General features: G+C 40.5%; 2 pseudogenes; one reads left to right on the top strand and one right to left on the bottom strand.

The window, feature by feature from the left end:
- The first annotated feature begins 835 nt into the window (after positions 1 to 835).
- LOC149493223 (pre-mRNA-splicing factor ATP-dependent RNA helicase DEAH7-like) lies at positions 836 to 7,203 on the top strand (annotated as a pseudogene).
- On the bottom strand, positions 6,985 to 9,964 carry LOC119370524 (25S ribosomal RNA; annotated as a pseudogene).
- Between the last annotated feature and the right edge of the window lie 948 nt (positions 9,965 to 10,912).

Here is a 10,912-nt window from a genome sequence, read left to right as displayed (position 1 = left end):
ATATATATATATATATATATATATATATATATATATATATATATATATTTGATGTTCTTATACTTGTTAGTGTTAGTATATATTTAAGTTGTGAATTGGGTTACTTACAAGATGAGTTTATTAAATTGTAATTTAGTGGAAACATTGGTTCTTAATGACTGATCCAGAATTTTAGTAAATGATTAAAGAATGCTTGATAAAGTCATTTAATATCGGGGATGTTTGTGAATTTTACTTATACAACTTTTTGGCATTGATGTCTTTTCTACTGGCAATTTGGCATTTTGGTTACACAGTGTACTCAAATATCGGGGATGCTTGTGAATTTTACTTATACAACTTTTTGGCATTGATGTCTTTTCTACTGGCAATTTGGCATTTTGGTTACACAGTTTACTCAAATATCGGGGATGTTTGTGAACCTTTGTTAACATATATATGCATGTTGATGTCGGAGAACATGATCAAAACTTCAGAATTAATAAGCAAAGATTCTGAAGTTAAAACTATTCTCATTACTGTAGCAGTCACTATTCAGGGTTGTTTTTGTTTTATTTAGACTTTATGTAGAGTAGTCAAGTCCATTTTCAATTAGGGATTACTCAATTCTTTATTCTAGTAGTATCATATGCTCTAGCAAGGTTTAGGGTGGTATAGGCAGAATCATGGTATTATATTTTGGCTAATCTGATTATATTTTGACATTCAAATTATTAATCTTCTTTATCACTTTGTCTTCTAGTATTGTTAGCAAGTATGTCAGCAAATTTATTGGCTTGTAATTTTATATTTTGTATGTGATTTTTAGTAAGTTACACTTTCTTAATTGAAGGATATGACTAGAAATGTCCGTAGCTCGTCCAGTATCCAATCTAGGAGTCCTAAGGGTGGGACAGAGGACCTCAAAAGCATCAGAAAAGATTTTAGGGATGACTCCAGGAGAGAAAGCAGGAAGGTAAGGCACAGGCATACTGTTAATCGTGAAGAGCAGAGTCATGGAAGGGAAGCACGTGGTTCGTATGAAAGAGAAGATAGCAGAGATTATGGCAGAAAAAGGAGTAGATATGAAGGTTCAAGTCGAACACCAGGTACATGTCACATTGTCTTCGTATCTTGTATGCCTTTTGCTTTACACAAAAGAAAAAGGGAGAATGAAACAACAAATGTGGAAAAATAACAGAGAATTGGCATGTTGCTTTATCTATAAAATTTTTACTTGTTAACTTACTTTCTGATACATATGCATGTGTCTCTTAAGTGTATGATGAACTTTGGATGTCCAATTGTTTCTATGAAAACCTCTATTTATAATATGTTGTTATGGATTGTCAATGAAGCCTGCTAGCCCATCTGTACCCTCTACATTTTCCTCCTTCAACACCAATCCCTTCCGTATTGGTGGGTTGGGTTGGGGGACATAATCACGGGCTTCTACCGTTTTAGAGTTGTAGTCTAGAATAAAAACACTCAAGGGGAGAAGCATCACAAGATTCTAGCATTGTGAACTTGCATTTAAATTTTGTTGATACGTTCTAGTATCAAATTATATGTATCTTGCAGGGAGGTTTGACTGGGACGATGGGAGATGGGATTGGGAAGAAACACCTTATCGGGATAGTCACCCTAATACCAACCGACGGTATCGTTCTTCACCATCGCCCATGTTTGTTGGGGCCTCACCTGATGCTCGTTTAGTGTCCCCATGGTTAGGTGGCCATACACCTTCCTCTATTGGTATGCTGTGATGTTTCTTATATGATTGAAACTTCTACGCCCTTTCTCTTGCCAATTTTGGAGTATATAACTTTTGGAAATGTACAGGTTCTACTGCTTCTCCATGGGATAACATTGCTCCTTCTCCAGTTCCAATACGGGCCTCTGGATCTTCAGCTAAGTCTTCAAGTTCTAGACATGCCGTGAGGTCCCATCAACATTCGTTCTCCTCTGCAAGTTCGCGATCATCGGAGGTAAATATTTGTTGATGCATGCTGTACTTTGTTTTATGAAGTTACATGTTCAAATTTCTTCTGTACATTTAGATGACGACCGTGCACTTTCTTACTCGATCGATTGCTTGTGCAGGATGAGGGACCAGATAAACCTTATTCATCTGAAGAAAACAATCTTGAGATTACTGAAAGTATGCGCATAGAGATGGAGTATAATGCTGATCGTGCATGGTAACTTGTTTCTTAAATTAGTTTACGATTGCCAAAATTAGCTTCAGTGTTTCTTCATTGGTGCCCTAAGAAGAAATCCTAAAATGCAAAAATTCATGAATATCAATATAACATTTTCGTATCTTTGGTTTTGCTTCATCCCTTTGTCTGTATCTCTAGACATGTTCATACTTTTTGAATTGCATTCTGGATATTAGTTATTACTGCATGTGAAATTGGAGCATTCATCTATTATTTGGTATCAGTCCAGAAGGGATGACTGATGACTCTCAAGTAGTATTCTCTTTGGTTGTTGATATATATATATTCACACACACTGACAGTCTGACGCACATACACTTCCATTTCTGCTGACTGGAGTTTCATCATATAGGTATGACAGAGAAGAAGGTAACACAATGTTTGCTGGTGATAGCTCATCATTTTTCCTAGGGGATGAAGCCTCATTCCAGAAAAAAGAGGCAGAATTGGCCAAAAGACTGGTATGTTTAAAATCCGTGGAAAAGATTTTCTGTATCTCCATCTGTCTTTGACCTCTTGTTTGGTATAAATGAAGTCCACAAAGTTTTGTGGAATTCAATTGAATTTCCATTTTTCATGCTTGGTATATATACAAAAAAACTTTCATTTCAATTCCATGGACTGAATTCTAGAGATGGAACATAATTAAACTAATTTCCATTAATGGAATTTCAAATAAATTCCACAAAATTTATACAAATTAGGTTTTGGACAAAAAATTCGCACCGTTTAATTCACATCTCCTATCTCCTTTTACTCTTTCCTTCTCTCTCTCTCTCTTCACGCTGCTTTTTATTTCTTTCCCTAACATATTTTTTTCTCTCTTTCTATAAGGGTATTCTTGATAACTATCATATTTTTATCTGAATTCTAGATTTTTTTGAATCATAGATTTTGTGGAATTCAATCTAATTCCATATGTTACGAGTTTATGAGACCAGGCATGAAAATACATTAAACAGAGTTCATTTGTCAATGAACTCTACGTTTTAGATTCATTTATACCAGATGGCGCCTTAGTGTTAATTGGCTTACATTGCTGACATGTTGGCAGATGGATATTATATGTAATGGACTATTAGCACCCTTTTTTATTTTGTTGCCTATCTAATTAAACTTGCATGCCTTCTGGTGTTTCAAATTGATCATAATGTTTTTGAGTGCATATTTGAATCAGGAAATTGTTGTTTCTCCATTAGAAGGTTTCTTCAAGTATGAGAATCATTCATTTGTTCTTGTGTAATGAGTTTGTGGCATCATGACACCTTTTATACTGGTTCGAAAAGATGGCACTAGAATGTCACTTTGCGCAAAGCAATAGGTTGTCTCAGCTGACTGCTGATAATGCCCAGTGGGAGGACAGACAGCTATTGAGATCTGGTGCTGTTAGGGGTACTGAAGTGCAGGCTGATTTGGATGATGAGGAAGAACGGAAAGTGATCGTTCTCGTACATGGTAAGAGAACATTATGATAAGCCTTCTCAGTTGATTGGTGGAACAGAATGCAAAAAAAAGTAATAAACTTCCTTTTAGCTAAACCGTATGTCTTTTGTTGTGATAGATACAAAACCCCCTTTTCTTGATGGAAGAGTTGTTTTTACTAAACAAGCTGAGCCTATTATGCCCATTAAAGATCCCACCTCTGACATGGCCATTATTTCGCGGAAAGGATCTGCTCTAGTGAGAGAAATTCACGAAAAGCAAAGAATGAACAAGTCACGCCAGCGTTTTTGGGAGCTCGCTGGATCAAAACTTGGCAATATTCTTGGTGTTGAGAAAACTGCTGAACAGGTATGGTCTCAGTGGAAATGTACTTCATCTTTTTTCCATTAATAGGTTTTTGTTAGTTCTTTGAGCTGGAAATTTTTGGAGAAAAGTTTTAATACATAAAGATGAGAAAGTTTTTAATGGAACAATATTTTTCTCTTTTATGACTGTTAATACAAGAGCCTTTTTATAGAAGGCTTACGCAGATTTTTGCACCTCAAATTTAAATTTTTATTAGATATAAAGCTAAGATGACTTGCAAGTTTAAATTTGCCCCACACAATTAATAAATGCATAATAAATTCAAATAGATATTTCTAGATGCTGTCACAAACAAAAAAAGGTCTGCTGGTAGGTAACTTGGAGTTGGGGGACAAAGTTCTAATTCTCCTCCTTGGAACTTTGGATAAAAACTCTGAGCTTTCATATTGTTGCAAAATACCTCAACTCGAATCATCTTGGAGAACCCTCTCCTCAACTTGCTAAATTAATTGGATTTTTGAGCAATTCTTTCAACTATTTGATTATCTTTTATGGAGCACTGTCTCCAAAATTCTTGATTTCTCCGTAGAGCACTTCTCTCCAACATTCTTCTATAATTTTCTAGTGCACTTCTCACAACCAAACCCTCATTTCTTTCTTCTTCTTCTTCTTCTTTTTTTTTTTTTTTCTTAATAAAAGCATGGTCTCCTTCCACTGCTTTTTGTGGCATGTTCGAGCTGTTTTATTCCTTAAATTGACAATCAAATCTCTTTCATTTAATGCATTGCAGCTTTCCCTTGTGCCAACAATCCTTATCCTCCTCTTAAAAGTTCCAACATGGAGAATACTTCCAAGGCCGATTTCTGATGATGATGATGATGACTCTTTGAGCTTGAGTTTTGCTTGAAAAGCTCCCTTGATTGACACTAGGTTTCACTCTCTTGAGTAAAACTCTGATTAGGATGCTTAATAACCAAAGGGCTCTGATATCGTTAGTTTTTGAGCTGGAAATTTTTGGAGCAAAACTTTAATGCACGATGATGAGAGTTTTTAAAGAGAACTCTATTCTTCTCTCTTACGACAGCTAATTCAACAGCCTTGTCATGGAAGTCTTACACAGATTTTTCCACTCACAACAGCAATAACTTAACCTTATCCCAAATTAATTGGGTTCGGTTATATGAATCCTATGATATCTACCCTCAAATTAATAGGAACGAAAAGCAAAGTATGAACTGGGGAAAAAAAATTTTTGAAATGCATTTTGTGGAATAAAGAACATTGAAAGGGAAAATTTTTTTAAAATCACCGTGTTATAGGGCATGCTTACATTTTATGAATACTTCCCTTCATGTAGTTATAGGTCGACCTCTTCGATTTTTAGCACCCTCCACTACAAAAAACATCATGCTTACAAACTGGGTCACGTGAGAGTCTATGTAACACATGATAGTACCACCGAAGACCTCTTTCTTTTATCTTCAACAGCAGATTTTTCCACTTAAAATTTAAATGCACTTTAAGCCTAATCAATTGTGAATTTTGATTAATATAAATCTAAGGTGACTTGCAAGTTTAAACTCCCATCATATCATCTATAAAAGTAAGATTAATCCAAAATGAGATTTTGAGATGCTGTCACTTAAAAAAAAAAAAATCTACTGGTAGTTAACTTGGAATTGTAGGACAAAATTCTAACTTCAACAGTTTTTGAAAATTTGAGGTTATTGACATCTTTCTTTTTATTCTAGATTGATGCTGATACTGCCACAGTAGGCGAAGAAGGAGAAGTGGATTTTAAAGAAGATGCCAAATTTGCTCAGCATTTGAAGAAGCAGGAGGCTGTGAGTGATTTTGCAAAGTCAAAAACCCTTGCACAGCAACGTCAATATCTTCCCATATACTCAGTGCGCGAGGATTTACTGCAGGTTGAGGAACGCAGAAAAAGTTTATTCAGTAGTTACTCTTTCATTTGTTGCTGTTGGTTATTCCCTTGGATTTATGTATGATCAGTTTTCTCATTCTGTTTATAAATGTGCACTGGATAGGTGGTTCGTGAAAATCAGGTCATTGTTGTTGTAGGAGAAACTGGTTCAGGAAAGACAACTCAATTGACACAGGTTTTCCCTATGTATTACATTCTCTCTTTTTTGTTTAACCTGCAGAAAATGTTCAACTAGTTATACAAGTGGAATTATAGGCACCTCATGAAGTGGAACCTGACATTTAGATTTTTTTGACAGTATCTCCATGAAGATGGGTATCCGAGAAATGGTATAGTTGGTTGCACACAACCAAGGCGTGTGGCAGCCATGAGTGTCGCAAAAAGAGTTAGCGAGGAGATGGAAACTGAATTGGGAGATAAAGTTGGTTATGCCATTCGTTTTGAGGATGTGACTGGGCCAAACACCATAATCAAGGCAAGTGTGATATAAAATCTATGATAATGAACTCATTAGATGTTACTTTATACTTTCTTAGAAGCCTTTGTTATCGATGATGATTGCTTAAATGTCCATATGTAACTTCTAATTTATTTATTTATTTTTCAGTTAAACTTCACTTTCATTTTGCATCAATGGTTTCAAAAGATTTCTAATCAAGGGCTTTTGTGATAAATTAAATTAGTCTACTTTGTTAAAAGTTATGGTAGATGCTCCTGTAACATGATGCTTTGTGTGAGCATTTTTCTAAGAAGTTGTAAAAGAAAAAATAAAAAATTGGAAATCTATGGGAATAGTTAGACGGTACAAAAAAGTGACCCTCTTGAAATTGAAGAGCTGGAAAACATTGAGAATGATTTGATAACAGTGTCTGGATTCCTGAGGACTTCGATTGTGAGTTATTTTAAGTTTAGTAGGTGCAGCAGTATTATTGATCATTGTAATTGCAGGTTATTGACCAATTCATGTTACTTTCTTCATCAACCTTTACTTGAAGTGTATTCTATGCTTGTAAGACAACAACATTCTAAACTTTTATATGCTCAATTGTGCAGTATATGACAGATGGAGTGCTTTGGCGTGAAACTCTAAAAGATTCTGATCTTGACAAGTATAGGTAAGAAATTATTGTTTATCTCAATTTTATGAGCAACTCATTTTTGCTGGATTGGAAGTCTTTAGTTTGATGGTTTTGTTGTAGGGTCATAGTCATGGATGAAGCACATGAAAGATCTTTAAGCACAGATGTGCTGTTTGGGATATTGAAGAAGGTAGTTGCACAGCGTCGTGACTTCAAGCTTATAGTAACATCTGTGGTAACTTTTTTGATACCTCTAGCTTCAAATTTCGATGGTCTAAAGGATCAATAGGTACGCTTTTCATGGTTCATACTCGTACTGGAAATATGAATCAAACGAGCTTTTACCCTTTTGTTCCACACGAGTTTTCTGTTCTCGTTGAGCTCACCTTAAGACACCTGCGTTATCTTTTAACATATGCACGGCCCCAGCCAAACTCCCCATTTGACAATTTCTTTCACCAGGATCGGCCGCCGAAACGGCCTTAGGTCCAAAAAGAGGGCATAGCCCCGCCTTCTATCTACGGAATAAGTAAAATAACGTTATAAGTAGTGGTATTTCACCGTCGCCTTTTGACTCCCACTTATCCTACACGTCTCAAGTCATTTAACAAAGTCGGATTGGAGTCAAGCTCAACAAGGTCTTCTTTCCCCGTTGATTCCACCAAGCCCATTCCCTTGGCTGTGGTTTCGCTGGATAGTAGACAGGGACAGTAGGAATCTCATTAATCCATTCATGCATGTCACTAATTAGATGACGAGGCTTTTGGCTACCTTAAGAGAGTCATAGTTACTCCCGCCGTTTACTGGCGCTTGGTTAAATTTCTTCACTTTGACATTCAGAGCACTGGGCAGAAATCACATTGTGTGAGCGTCCGTAGGGACCATCGCAATGCTTTGTTTTAATTAAACAGTCGAAATCCCCTTGTTCGTACCAGTTTTGAGTCAACTAGTTGACGCCCAGGGAAGGCCCCCGGAAGGGTCGTTCCTAATCCGTCCCCAGGCCAGCACACGACGACCCTCTCTCACCGCAGGAGCAGCTCAAGCAGTCCGCCGACAGCCGACGGGTTCGGGACTGGAACCTCCGAGCCCAACTCTTAGAGCCAATCCTTTTCTCGAGGTTATGGATCCATTTTGCTGACTTCCCTTGCCTTCATTATTTCATCGACTAGAGGCTATTCACTTTGGAGACCTGATGCAATTATGAGTACGACCGGACGTGGGAGGCACTCGGTCCTCCGAATTTTCATAGGCCATCAGGGGCGCACCGGACACCGCGCGATGTGCGGTGCTCTTCCAGCCGCTGGACCCTACCTCCGACTGAGTCATTTCAGGGTGGGCGGGCTGTTAAACAGAAAAGATAACTCTTCTCGAGGCCCCCGTCGACGTCGTCGGACTCCTAACGTCGCCGTCAACCTTCACGTCCCAGTTCGGGAATTTTAACCCGATTCGCTTTCGAAGCTCGCACAGGAACGCACTGTCGGACGGGCTTCCCCCGTCTCTTAGTATCGACTAACCCATGTGCTAGTGTCATTCACATGGAAACTTTCCCCTCTTCGACCTTCAAAGTTCTCATTTGAATATTTGCTACTACCACCAAGATCTGCACCGACAGTCGCTCTTCCCAGGCTCGCGCCACGGGTTTTGCAGCGATCGCCATGCCTTCCTACCCATCAGGGCCTGGATCTAGCCCGACGGTCGGGTATAGGTCGCACGCTTTAGCGCCATCCATTTTCGAGGCTAGTTGATTCAGCAGGTGAGTTATTACACACTCCTTAGCGAATTTTGACTTCCATGACCATCGTCCTGCTGTCTTAATCCACCAACACCCTTTGTGGGTTCTAGGTTAGCGTGCAGTTGGGCACCGTAATTGGGCTTCCAGTTCATAACGCATCGCCAGTTCTACTTACCAAAAATGGCCCACTTGGAGCTCTCGATTCTATGGTGCGGCTCAGCAAAGCAGTCGTGTCTCCCTACATATTTAAAGTTTGAGAAAAGGTCAAGGGCGTTGAACCCCCAATGCCTCTAATCATTAGCTTGACCCGATAGAACTCGTCCCGAGCTCCAGCTATCCTGAGGGAAACTTCAGAGGGAATTAGCTACTAGGCAGTTCGATTAGTCTTTCCCCGCTATACCCTAATCAGATGAACGATTTGCACGTCAGTGTCGCTGCGGGCCTCCACCAGAGTTTCCTTTGGCTTTGGCCCGCTCAGGCATAGTTCACCATCTTTCGAGTCCCGACAGGCATGCTCTCACTTAAACCCTTCAAAAGATCAAGGTCAGTCGGAGGTGCAACCCACGGGGGGGATCCCGCCAGTCAGCTTCCTTGAGCCTTACGGGTTTACTCGCCTAGGGAGCCCACTGGCTGACGACGGGAGCGCGCAAGTACCGAGGCACGCCTTGAAGGCATATGCTGTGGTCCATGATCGTCGGGACGGCGTCTCCACGGGCGTATCAAAAGCCTGGGCTTGGGCCGCCACAGCGATCCGCATCGGTCCGCGTCGCCAGCCGATCGACAGACCGGTTTGTCGCCGTTCCACATCCGACCGGGACGCATCGCGGGCCCCCATCCGCTTCCCTTCTGACAATTTCAAGCACTCTTTGACTCTCTTTTCAAATTCCTTTTCATCTTTTCCTAACGGTACTTGTTCGCTATTGGTCTCTCGCCTGTATTTAGCCTTGGATGGAATTTACCGCCCGATTTGGGCTGCATTCCCAAACAACCCGACTCGCAGACAGCGCCTCATGGTGCGACAGGCTCCGGGCACGACAGGGCTCTCACCCTCTCCGGCGCCCACTTCCAGGGGACCTAGGCCCGGTCCGTCGCTGAGGACGCTTCTCTAGACTACAATTCAGACGCCGAGGGCGTCCGATTCTCAAGCTGGGCATTTCTTGTTTCGCTCGCCGTTCCTAGGGGAATCCTGGTAAGTTTCTTTTCCTCCGCTTATTGATATGCTTAAACTCATCGAGTAATCCCGCTTGACCTGGGGTAGCGATGGTAGTGCGCCCTTACCGACGCATTTGGGTCTCACTGTTCTAAGGCATGCGTCCGCACAGGGCCGTGTCCGAGAGTCTTGCAACCAACGATTGTCATGGCATTCGCCGCCAGGGACTAGGCTTTTGGGCCAACCGCAGGCGACCGGCACACGGGAGGCTAGAATTCACCCCCTCACACGGTGGGAGCGATGTTGTGTTATTCCCAGGAAGATGTTCCCTCGGCCAAAAGGCTGCGGGAGTAACTTGTGTTCAAAGACTCAACCAACGATTGTCATGGCATTCGCCGCCAGGGACTAGGCTTTTGGGCCAACCGCAGGCGACCGGCACACGGGAGGCTAGAATTCACCCCCTCACACGGTGGGAGCGATGTTGTGTTATTCCCAGGAAGATGTTCCCTCGGCCAAAAGGCTGCGGGAGTAACTTGTGTTCAAAGACTCGATGGTTCGCGAGATTCTGCAATTCACACTGATATGGATCCATTGGTGCTTCCTAGTGGGCTTCGACGTGTTCTTATCCCTTGTTGCTTGTTTTGGTCTAATTAATATGTAAGGGATATGGGCTCATAGTGTTTATTTAAGTTGTTTTGGGTTGGTTTTATGATGCATGCAATCTGCCCAATATTAAGTTGTTTGTTTTGGGCTGGAAATGACTTTATTTTGTGTTTTAGAGTTAAGCCCATGTGTTTTGGCCCTAGGGCAGCCTAGTTAGATGCTCTTCTTTAGGGTTATGTTTGTTTAAGGCATATAAATAGCCTCCTTAAGATGTAAAACGGGATTTTTGGCATAATTTGAATCAAAGACAGATTGTTCATGCTCTTGCATGTTCTTCTTAATTAGAGTGATTGTGAGAATTTGCTATCCTCTAATTGCATCAAGAATTAAGGTAAACTTACAATTCGTTTGTGGCGTTTATCTTGTTCTTTGCTCGATTATTGGTGTTACCGT

This window comes from Jatropha curcas, chromosome 10, assembly GCF_041381405.1.
Source record: "Jatropha curcas cultivar XTBG-Jc1 chromosome 10, XTBG_Jcur_1.0, whole genome shotgun sequence".
NCBI classification, from domain to species: domain Eukaryota; kingdom Viridiplantae; phylum Streptophyta; class Magnoliopsida; order Malpighiales; family Euphorbiaceae; genus Jatropha; species Jatropha curcas.
Note: the sequence above shows the minus strand (reverse complement) of the source record. Positions and strands in the feature narration are given on the sequence as shown.